The following is a 13,134-nucleotide window of genomic DNA, read 5'->3' on the forward strand; positions in this document are numbered from 1 at the left end:
TACTATGCCTATTTCCAATTAAGGATCAACGTATGCTACGTCTATTTCCATTCAAGGATCAACGTTCTACCACGCCTATTTCCAATTAAGGATTAACGTGTGCTACATCTACTACGCCTATTTCCAATTAAGGATCAACGTATGCTACGTCTATTTCCATTCAAGGATCAATGTTCTACCACGCCTATTTCCAATTAAGGATCAACGTGTGCTACGTCTATTTCCAATTAAGGATCAATGTTCTACCACGCCTATTTCCAATTAAGGATCAACGTGTGCTACGTCTATTTCCATTCAAGGATCAACGTTCTACCACGCCTATTTCCAATTAAGGATCAACGTGTGCTACGTCTATTTCCAATTAAGGATCAATGTTCTACCACGCCTATTTCCAATTAAGGATCAACGTGTGCTACATCTATTTCCAATTAAGGATCAACGTCTATGTGAACCCACAGTTTCACCGCTTCCACCATGAAGCCGACCATGCCATGAATGAATGTACAAATACCAACACATATGCAATTAAGATCATCTCTACCATCTTAACATTCCACATATCACCATAACTCAACTCTATGAATCATCCACCAATGGTACACATACGCATTCATAACAAATACACCACATAATATGCAATTAAGATCATCTCTACCATCTTAATCATTCTACATATAACCATAATTCAACTCTATGAATTATCCACCAATAGTACATATACACATTCATAACAATATATCATTCACAAATATAGGCTAATTATCAAAAGCGCACACATAGATTTCATTCCAAAACGAATACAGCATTTAAAATATCAATTTTTCACTTTTCAAACAGTGTTAACCGGTTAACGCATTTGGGTAACCGGTTAACGCGACACAGAATGCATTTCCTGGCCAATTTCAACAGTGTTAACCGGTTAACGCATTTGGTTAACCGGTTAACGCAAGACAGAATACAAATTCCTAACCGATTTGCAAAAGTGTTAACCGATTAACGCCTTTGGTTAACCGGTTAACGCAAAAATAGAATGCTATTCCTGCGTTAACACAAAACAGAATGCAGAATTTTCTGCGTTTTTCATCGTTGGAGGACTTTCGGACCTCCGATTTCGATTCCGTAAAAAGCTACACGTTCAGAAAATTATAACTCATACAATACCCTAATTATATAACGTTAATTTGCATTTTAACACAATCAAATCACCACAAATCAAGAATACTCATCAAAACCTAACAATTCCAAAAGTCATAAAAATTAGGGTTTCAGCCTAAACATATTTCTACCCATTGACCCAATCATACTAACCCATAATAATAAGGATTCCCCCTTACCTCTTCAATTCTCTGGAAACCCTAGCTCCTCTCTTGTTCTTCCCCTCTTCTCCTTACTTTTCCTCTTCTCTTTCTCTATTGTTGTCAAATGATCAAGTGAATCCTAATTCTCACTCTCCTCACCTCTTATATACTAGTATTCTATTTGGACTTAAATCATGATACCTCTAGTTCAATTAATAGGCCCAATAAGACCTAATATTTAAATATCTCTATTTAATTCAAATAAATTAAACCAACTCAATATACACACCAAGTTAATTAATTCAATTATTCATGATATCTCATATCAACTAAATAATTAATTAACACACCAAATTAATTAATATAATCGATTGTTATACTACCTAACAACCAATTAATTAATTAACACTCTTAATAAATAAAATAATAATATAATAATAATAATATAATAATTAATTACTAAAATTGGATTGTTACAACTCTCCCTCACTTAAAAGATTTTCGGCCTCGAAAATTCACTTCAAACGAACAACTCCGGATAAGATTCCTTCATCTTATCCTCGAGTTCCGAAGTAATATTGTCGTTGGCGACTCCGCCCCATATTACTTTCACCAAAGCAATCTCCTTACCACGAAGCTTCTTCACTTCTCGATCTTTAATTCACATAGGTGATGTATCAACCGTCAAATTATCCCGCACTTGAACATCATCTAATGGAACAACATGCGATGGATCCGCAATGTACCTCCTCAACTGAGACACATGGAACACATCATGAAGATTAGAAAGTGATGGTGGTAATGCAATCCGATATGCCACTTCACCTATCCTCTCGGAAATCTGATACGGACCAATGAAACGCGGCGTCAACTTACGCGACTTCAAAGCTCTACCAACACCCGTTATTGGCGTAACTCGAAGAAACACATGCTCATCTTTCTCAAACTCAAGAGCTTTCCTCCTCTTATCATGATAACTCTTTTGACGACTCTGAGAAGCCTTCATCTTCTCTTGGATCATCTTAATCTTATCCGTAGTCTCTTGAATCAACTCGGGTCCAACCACATCACTCTCTCCCGATTCGTACCAACACAAAGGAGTTCTACACCTTCTACCATAAAGAGCCTTAAAAGGTGCCATTCCAATACTCGAATGGAAACTGTTGTTATACGTAAACTCGATCAAAGGCAAGAAACTATCCCAATTTCCTCCTTGTTCCAAAACACAAGACCTCAAAAGATCTTCAAATGACTGAATAGTCCTCTCCGTTTGACCATCAGTTTGCGGATGATATGCCGAACTCAAACGCAACTTCGTACCCAAAGCACTTTGCAAACCTTCCCAAAATCTCGAAGTGAACCTCGGATCTCTATCCGAAACAATGCTCGACGGAATACCATGCAAACACACAATCCTTTCTATGTACAACTTAGCAAGTCTCTCCATCGAATAATCCATCCTCATCGGAATAAAATGAGCACATTTCGTCAACCTGTCCACAACGACCCAAATCGCCTCACAATTACTCAATGTTCTCGGCAAACCCGAAACAAAATCCATAGAGATACTATCCCACTTCCACTCAGGAATAGATAACGGTTGCATCAAACCAGACGGCTTTTGATGTTCAATCTTTGACTTTTGACAAGTCAAACATGAATACACAAATTCCGCTACATCCTTCTTCATATCTTGCCACCAAAACATCTTCCTCAAGTCTTGATACATTTTAGCAGCACCAGGATGAATACTTAGACCACTTCTATGCTCTTCCTCAAGAATCCTCTTTCTCAAATCCACAACATCCGGAACACAAACTCGATCACGACACCTCATGATACCATTCTCATCAATCCGAAAGTCACCACCCTTGCCTTGATTAATCAATGTCATAACATCGACTAATTTCAAATCTGACTTCTGACCTTCTCTAATCGCGTCAAGAATGCCACACATAAGCTTCAACATACCAAGCTTAACACACGAAGGCGTCGCTTCACAAACCAAACTCAAATCTCTAAATTGCTCCGACAATTCAAACTCTCGAATCATCAACATAGACATGTGCAATGACTTCCTACTCAATGCATCGGCTACAACATTCGCCTTTCCAGGATGATAATTCAAACCAAAATCATAATCTTTCAAGAATTCCAACCATCTCCTTTGCCTCATATTCAATTTTTTCTGATCGAACAAGTACTTTAAACTCTTGTGGTCACTAAACACATCAAATCGCGATCCAAACAAGTAATGTCTCCAAAGCTTCAACACGAACACAACGGCGGGCAACTCTAAATCATGCGTCGGATAATTCCTCTCATGAACTTTAAGTTGCCTTGAAGCATAAGCTACCACTTGCCCTTTTTGCATCAAAACACCTCCCAAACCCAACAAAGAAGCATCACAATACACAACGAAAGTTTCTAACGGATCCGGTAAAATCAAAATAGGAGCCGTAATCAATCTTCTCTTCAACTTTTGAAAATTCGCTTCACACTGCGAAGTCCAAATGAAAGCTTGACCTTTCCTAGTCAACTGCGTCAATGGTAACGACAACTTAGAAAATCCTTCAATGAACTTCCTATAATAACCAGCCAAACCAAGGAAACTTCTAATCTCAGCAACAGACTTAGGAGCTTCCCACTGAGATACAGCTTCAATCTTCGTAGGATCCACAGAAATACCACCACTCAAAATCACATGTCCAAGAAAACTTACTTCACTCAACCAAAACTCACATTTAGAGAGTTTAGCAACCAACTTCCTCTCTTTCAACACCGATAACACAACCTTCAAATGCTCGGCATGATCCTCTTTACTCTTAGAATAAATCAATATATCGTCGATGAACATAACAACAAACTTATCCAGATAATCATGAAAAATTATATTCATATACTCCATAAATATACCAGGTGCATTAGTCACACCAAAAGGCATCACGGAGTACTCGTAGTGACCATACCTTGTCCGAAAAGTAGTCTTTTGACTATCCTCAGCCTTTACACGAATCTGATGATACCCAGACCTCAAATCAATTTTGCTAAACACACAAGCTCCAACCAGTTGATCCATCAGATCGTCAATCCTCGGAAGTGGATACTTGTTCTTAATCGTCACTTTGTTCAGTTGTCTATAGTCAACACATAATCTCATAGAGCCTTCTTTCTTCTTGACCAACAGAACAGGTGCACCCCACGGCGACACACTAGGACGAATAAACCTCTTCTCCAGCAAGTCTTCAAGTTGACTCTTCAACTCTTTCAACTCAGAAGCAGACATCCTATAGGGAGCCATCGATACAGGACTAGTTCCAAGAACTAAATCAATCGAAAACTCAACCTCACGTTCCGGCGGTAAATCACTTATATCTTCCGGAAATACCTCCGCAAATTCACAAACTATTGGCAATTCTTCATTCGTCCTCTCCTCACGAATATCCAAATTTGCCAATAACATGAACAACTCGGCACCATCTTGCACCGATTCATCAACTTGCTTAGCAGACACAAACCAATCTTCCTTAGCACCAACCTCAGAAAAAATAACCGTCTTCTCAAAACAGGTTAACTAGCCAACACTGCACTCTTGCATGCAACAACGTAATGTCCAAGCTTGATACAATTGGAACATCCAAGATAAGCAGACGCTCCTCCCCCACTTATTTCATTCCCAACCTGCAATGGAGAATAAAACAAGCATCGACAGTGTTCTCACATACATGTCGCATACTAGGGAACAAACATAATTAAACAACCTGGCCGGACGGACCGACCTGTTCTGATACCACTAATGTATCAGACAAACAGTATCGATCGTGTCAGGTACACGAATCAAATACAACGGGATGGAAAACCCTAACGACTATTGACCAACTGGTCGACCATGCTCTAATACCACTAATGTAACACCCCTTTTTCTATCCCAAAATACTTAACATATAATCAGAGTAAATAAGCACGCATATAAACCAAAGGGCATCACATCGACGTTTTCGAAAACTAAAAGCTTTCAAAAACCAAACATCATTCATCATCAATATACAATACACCTGGTCATTTAAAATAACACATTTCACTTATCATGAATATTCAAGCATATGCGTTCGCAGCGGAAAATAATGAATACTCATGTATTTCATAAAATTATCCATGTCCCATACCATGATCATCTCTCAATAGTCACCTCAAGATAAAATAAAACAAGTAATAACATGATGCATATCCAAATAAGATATGAGTTCAATACTACTAATCTACCCCGTGTTACATGACTAGAGCATTGACTCACTACCTAGTCTCTAAAACAAAGCACCGAGATTCTCCAACTAATCTTGAGTGAGCTACCGTCCACTTACTTCAGCAATACCACTCCTGAGTATCTGCACGATACCCATGTAAAGGTAACATTCAAACAGAAAGGGTGAGAATTCAAATCATTATGAAGAAGTATAACAAGGCACAATGATTAAATCAACGTTTACAGGAATTCATCACACTTCGTATAACCATGTAAGTAATATTAATCAACATTTATTTCACATGTTTCAAACATCCATCAAACTCAAGGAGTACAATATTAAAATCCAATACTATTGATAACACTAAAATTTACTGTATTTTCGACTCCGATTTCACATGCATTCTAGTTGTTTTATTATCATTTTGTTGTGTTATTGCTATGTTTTTCTTTGTTTTCAGGTTTTTACTTTAATCGGAGCCCCGATCGAGAAAAGGAGTGAAAAAGAGCTAAAAACCCTAAAATTCAGCATTTTGTACTTGTGGCCTACCCCATAGTTGGCGCCATAGACCCTGCCATGACGTGTCCAAGCTCAACTTCCCTCAACTCCCATGTTCCCCACTACTTCCACTAAGGCGCCTCAGATTGGCCTTGTGGCGCGCGCCATGGCCTTTGGGCGGGCGCCACAAGAGGAAAGTTTTTCCCTCCCATTTTCAAGTTGAAGGGCATCCTTGTCATTTCCATCTTTTTACTTGTTTATAAATAGAAACTCGGATTCACTTTTACAATCATCCAAACTTAGAGCAGAGGCAAACTCAGAGCAACTTTGTTTCACTTAGGCATATATTCAGTATTTTAAAGTGGTAATCGCTTCGCATTGGAGTGTTACCACAATTGTGTAATCGAGTCTGTGATAGAGTCTGTAATCGAGTTTGGAGCACTTTGGAAGGAAGTTAATCCTGCCGCCATTTTCATTTCCGCTTTGCAATTTATTCAACCCTCCGATTGGAGCAGGTTTTTATTACTTGTCTTTATCTTATTTATTTTCCGCACTCGCCTTACTTTTATTTATTTCCTCGCACTCGCTTTAAATTATTTATTTCTCGCACTCGCACTACTTTTATTTATTTTAATGCACTTTTACTTTACCATGTCTAACTAAACTCATAAGGTTAAAATGTAAGGATCGTAATTGAACCAATAATCCGTACAATTGTTCGTAGAAACACTTAAGGGCTATTTTAACTTTCAAATTAAGTTTTCCCGCACTTCAATTCCGTTGGGTAAGATCGAAAGTCGTCCAACGTCTTTTTAAACTTAATTGTTTTTAACTATTTCAAAAACAGCGAAAGCGCTTTGTTTAGTTCATTAGGAGATTTTAACATTAAGAAGAAAAGAGATTTTAAAACTATTTTCGGACGCGTTTATAAGTTTAGAGTCTGGTTCGTGAGAACCTCTTTTGGTTAAGAAATTCAGGTTATAATACTTTTCAACTTAGTCAAGATACTATATTTCTTAAAAATAGGTTTACTACTCTAACGCAATGCGCGCCTTTTTATAAGTGACAATAAGAGGGTTTGATTAGGGAGTACAACTCGGTTCTGAATACGCGAAAGCGACAGTTCCTGTTAAAATAGTTCTTTTCAAAGTAGGAAACACTGCCCATAAGTAGCTCTGCTAGTAAGTACTTGGATTATCAATTAATTACATGAATTACATTCGACCCTGTCTTTATTAATTATATCTTTATTTCAACACTTTACTTTTCATTGCACACTCCAAAAACACCTATTTCGATTGCCTTTGATAAACACCATAACAATAGATAACGATAGATTGACACTTGGTCTCTGTGGATTCGACAATCTTTTATATTACTCTGACGCGTTCATATACTTGCGAAAAACACCGCATCAAGTTTTTGGCGCCGTTGCCGGGGACCAATTTCGTCAAATTTCATTTTCCTGTTGTTATATCGTTTAGACTTAGGCTATTTCCCGCCGGTCAATGCGAAGAAATCGCAGCACCGGAAGTTTAAGCTTAGTATACCCTCTGGCGGAACCTGAACGTTACGCTCGCGCACGTTTATTCCTTCATAGAATTAAGAGAGCTATGGCCGAAGGTCAAAACCAAAGACCTCTTAAAGATTTCGCTCAACCATCTAATGAAGAACCTAGTTCTAGTATAGTAAACCCAACCATCCCAGCTAATAATTTTGAACTTAAACCATCCTTGTTGCAACTAGTGCAACAGAGACAATTCGCAGGTCTCGCTACTGAGAACCCAAACCAACATTTAAAAATATTTCTTCAATTAGCAGACACTTTTAAAACCAATGGAGTTTCTCCTGAGGCAATACGTTTAAGATTATTCCCTTTTTCCCTCAGAGATAAAGCCCTATCATGGTTAGATTCCCTTCCACCCAGTTCCATTACGACTTGGGATAACCTTAGAAAAGTTTTTCTTGCTAGATGTTTTCCCCCGAGTAAAACCGCCGTTCTTCGAAACCATATAACTAGATTTACCCAAAACCAAGGAGAATCGATGTTCGAAGCTTGGGAGAGATATAAAGAGTTGTTACGAGCATGCCCACATTATGGTTTAGAAAATTGGTTAATCATTCAAACCTTCTATAATGGACTTCATTATAACACAAAGATGACCATCGACGCTGCCGCAGGCGGTGCTCTGATGAACAAACCGTATCCTGAAGCTAGTGCCCTTATCGAAGATATGGCTCAAAACCATCAATCATGGGGAGTCGAACGAGCGACAGTTGAGAAGAAGGAAGCCCAAGGAGGAGTGCATGAACTAAGCTCTATAGACATGATGCAAGCTAAAATGGACGCATTAGCCCTTAAGGTAGAGCATATGTGCATAAACCCGAATACTGTAGCCGCAGTTTCATCGGATTGTGAGATATGTGGAACCAAAGGACACCAATCTGCAGAATGCAGTCTATTAAACGAAACCCACTCTGAGCAAGTGAACTACACCCAAGGGAACCCATACTCAAATACCTATAACCCTGGATGGAGGAATCATCCGAACTTCTCCTATAAAAACAATAACCCTATTCAAAATAATGCACCCCCGAGACCTAGTTATCAAGCCCCTAGATCAAATCAACCTATGCAACCTGTACCACCAAAGCCGAGCCTTGAGAAAATTATGGAAAATTTTATCACCGCTCAAACCCAACAAAACAAGGAGTTCATGAACCAAAACATTCATGTTAACGAATTGATTACTCAGTTAGGAACCAAGGTTGACCAAATAGTTACTCATACTAAGATGCTTGAAACCCAGATCTCCCAGGTAGCTTTAAACCAAGCCCCTCAGACTACACCTGGAGGACAATTCCCTGGACAACCTCAACAAAATCCGAGAGGACAAGCCAATGCCATTACCCTACGAAGTGGGAACGCTTATGATGAGCCACCAAACCCTAGATTGAGTGAACCCGAAACTTCTAAGGAATGTACCAAACCCACGGACGAAGTAAAGGAACCAGAGGAATCTGAAAACCAGGAAGGTCGAGATAAAGGAGAAGAACCTAAAGATAAAACTTACGTACCACCCCCGCCATATAAACCACCTATACCATATTCCCAAAGACTCAAACAAACCCAGATCAATAAACAGTATCAAAAATTTATTAAAGTTATAGAAAAACTTCATGTAGAAATCCCTTTCACAGAAGCCATCACCCAAATACCTTCTTATGCAAAATTTCTCAAAGACATCCTTACCAACAAATGTAGACTTGACGATCCGAAGCCTTTGGAATATAATTCTATTTCCGAGGACAAATTAGCAAAGAAAGATACAGATCCTGGAAATTTCTCCATTCCTTGCCTTTTGGGTAATCATGTCATCGAAAAAGCTTTTCTAGACTTAGGAGCTAGTGTGAGCTTAATGCCTTTAGCAGTTTGTGAGAGGTTAAACTTAGGAGAATTACAGCCCACTAAGATGTCACTTCAGTTAGCCGATAGATATGTTAAGTATCCGATAGGCATTCTAGAAGATGTTCCTGTTAGGATAGGTCAGTTATTTATCCCTACTGATTTTATTGTCATGGACATCAAAGAGGATAATGACATACCAATCCTTATAGGTAGACCATTCTTATCGACTGCAGGAGCCATAATAGATGTCAAGAAAGGAAAGTTGACATTTGAGGTAGGTGACGAGAAAATAGAATTTATACTTTCGAAATTTCTTATGTCACCTGTGATGGGAGATTCGTGTTATGCCTTAGATATCATTGATGAATGTGTTAGAGAATTAGAACAAAAAGAAATTATAAAAACAATTAAGTTACCATCAACTCTCATAAGGGAAGATGATGACTTTAAGAAACCCTACATCGATGATAACCTTTACGAATGTTTATCCCTTACCCCAGATCCTATGCCATGCCCTAAGAAACCAACCTTAGAACTTAAGGAACTGCCTAAGAACCTGAGATACGAGTTCCTCAATGAAAAGATGAACCGTCCAGTTATAGTTAGTGCTACCTTGAGCCAAGAGGAAACGAACCAACTTTTAGACGTTTTACGAAGATATCCCTCAGCCTTAAGATATAATATCTCTGACCTGAAAGGTATAAGCCCATCCGTATGCATGCATCGGATTTCGCTCGAAGAAGATTCAAAACCCTCTAGGGAACATCAGAGAAGAATAAACCCTATAATGAGTGATGTTGTTAAAAAGGAAGTTCTTAAGTTACTTGAGGCAGGTATAATCTACCAGATCTCGGATAATAAGTGGGTGAGCCCTGTGCATGTAGTACCTAAAAAGGGAGGCATCACATTCGTGCAAAACGATAAAGGTGAACATGTAGCCAAAAGTTTAGAAGGAGGATGGCGGATGTGTATAGATTATAGAAAATTAAATAAAGCAACTAGGAAGGATCAATTCCCTTTACCATTTATAGACCAAATGTTGGAGCGTCTAGCCAGACACTCTTACTTCTGTTATCTAGATGGATACTCTAGATTCTTCCAAATACCTATCCACCCCGAAGATCAAGAAAAAACTACCTTTACATGCCCTTATGGAACTTTTGCCTACAGACGAATGTCGTTCGGCCTCTGTAATGCCCCAGCTACTTTCCAACGCTGCATGATGTCAATCTTTGCAGATTACCTTGATGGTATCATGGAAGTGTTTATGGATGATTTCTCGGTTTGCGGATTTGATTTCCACAATTGTCTTGCTAACCTTGAGAAAATCCTGGAGAGATGCGTGGAGGTGAACCTCGTGCTAAACTGGGAAAAATGTCATTTTATGGTGACTGAAGAAATAGTTTTAGGACATATAGTTTCTGAAAAAGGTATAGAGGTAGATAAATCCAAGATAGAAGTTATAGAAAACCTAAAACCACCAAAAACCATCAGAGAAGTCTGAAGCTTCCTTGGACACGCTGGATTCTACCGGCGTTTCATTAAAGACTTCTCCAAAATAACTAAACCTTTAACTGGACTTTTAATGAAAGATGCTGAATTCATTTTCGATGAAAAATGTAATGACGCATTTAATCTTTTAAAACAAGCATTAGTATCTGCACCCATTATGAAACCACCTGATTGGTCAGAACCTTTTGAGATAATGTGCGATGCTAGTGATTATGCAGTTGGAGCCGTTCTAGGACAAAGGAAAGATAAAAAATTACATGCTATTTATTATGCCAGTAGAACCCTAGATGTTGCCCAACTTAACTACGCAACAACTGAAAAAGAATTACTTGCTGTAGTTTTCGCTATAGACAAATTTAGATCTTATCTAGTAGGAGCAAAAATTATAGTTTACACTGATCATGCTGCCATTCGTTACCTATTAAGTAAAAAAGATGCCAAGCCGAGATTACTCTGATGGATTCTATTACTACAAGAGTTTGATTTAGACATAAGAGATAAAAAAAGGCACTGAAAATGTAATGGTCGATCACCTTTCTAGGCTAGAACATCTAAAATCAGAACTAGTACCCATAAATGATGATTTCGCCTATGATAGACTGATCGCTAGAGTAGAAACCATTGAAGATAATAACCTAGATCCTTATGAGCATTCCCAAAATTCCTTAGCAATAAGTAACGTACCCTGGTATGCAGATTTCGTTAATTACCTAGCTGCTGATATAGTACCCCCTGATCTTGACTACCACCGCAAGAAAAAATTCTTCCACGATGTGAGAAACTTCTATTGGGACGAATCGCTCCTTTTCAAAAGGGGTAAACATGGCATTTTTCGCCGTTGCGTTCCAGAAGAAGAGGTAAATAATATTATCGAGCATTGTCATTCTGCACCTTATGGTGGACATGCGAGCACCTCTAAGACATACGCCAAGATTCTTCAAGCTGGCCTATTCTAGCCTACCATGTGGCGTGATGTCTATGCTTGCATTGTCAAGTGCGATAGATGCCAACGCACTGGAAACATTTCAAGGCGTGATGAAATGCCTCTAAGAAACATTCAGGAAGTAGAACTCTTTGACGTATGGGGTATAGATTTCATGGGACCTTTTCCACCATCCTTAGGAAATAGGTATATCTTAGTAGCCGTAGACTATGTGTCTAAGTGGATTGAAGTTATAACCGCACCCACAAACGACACTAAGGTAGTAATCAAACTATTTAAAAACTATATATTCCCTAGATTTGGAACATCGCGTTTAGTCATAAGCGATGGAGGATCACACTTTATATCGAGAATATTTGACAAACTTTTAAGAAAATATGGAGTTAGGCATAGAGTAGCAACACCATACCAACCACAAACTAGTGGCCAAGTAGAAGTATCTAATAGGGAGATAAAACAAATCCTAGAGAAAACTGTTTCTATTTCTAGGAGAGACTGGTCTCAGAAGCTTCAAGAAGCATTATGGGCCTATAGAACCGCTTTCAAAACCCCTATAGGAACTACTCCTTATCAATTAGTTTATGGGAAATCATGTCACTTACCATTTGAATTAGAGCATAAGGCCTATTGGGCCATTAAAACTTTGAATTTAGACTACCTAGCCGCTGGAGAAAAGCGTACCCTAGACATTCATAAACTAGAAGAACTTAGGCAATCTGCCTACGAGAATGCAAAAATATATAAAGAGACAACAAAAGCCTATCACGACAAAAGAATAGTAAAGAAAAATTTCAATATAGGCGATCCTGTTCTCCTTTTCAACTCTAGGTTACGACTCTTCCCTGGAAAGCTACGTTCAAGATGGACTGGTCCTTTCGAAGTATCCAAGATTCTGAGATCCGGAGCCGTGGAAATCAAGAACGATACCTGTAGTCCATTCATTGTAAATGGACAAAGACTGAAGCTCTACGAAGGAGGAGACATTCCAGCATACTACTCGAGCCACACCCTGATTGATCCACTAATTCCTACTACTACAGGTGTATAAATTCTAATCGTCAAGCTAATGACGTTAAACAAGCGCTGCGTGGGAGGCAACCCATGGTTTTTCTTTCATTTTACTTTTTCGCATTTATTTTATTTTATTTTATTTTATTTTTATTTTGCATCGAGACTAAAAATTTGAATGGTTTGCATTTTCAGGATCACCTTCTTAACTTTTACAGGATG

General features: G+C 38.5%; 1 non-coding gene across 1 annotated transcript; it reads right to left on the reverse strand.

The window, feature by feature from the left end:
• Positions 1-8,037: 8,037 nt before the first annotated feature.
• LOC127099143 (small nucleolar RNA R71) lies at positions 8,038-8,144 on the reverse strand. The gene has a single exon (XR_007793691.1). It is a non-coding gene; the product is annotated as a small nucleolar RNA R71 (small nucleolar RNA).
• Between the last annotated feature and the right edge of the window lie 4,990 nt (positions 8,145-13,134).

The sequence above is a fragment of the Lathyrus oleraceus genome, chromosome 6, assembly GCF_024323335.1.
Source record: "Lathyrus oleraceus cultivar Zhongwan6 chromosome 6, CAAS_Psat_ZW6_1.0, whole genome shotgun sequence".
NCBI lineage: Eukaryota > Viridiplantae > Streptophyta > Magnoliopsida > Fabales > Fabaceae > Lathyrus > Lathyrus oleraceus.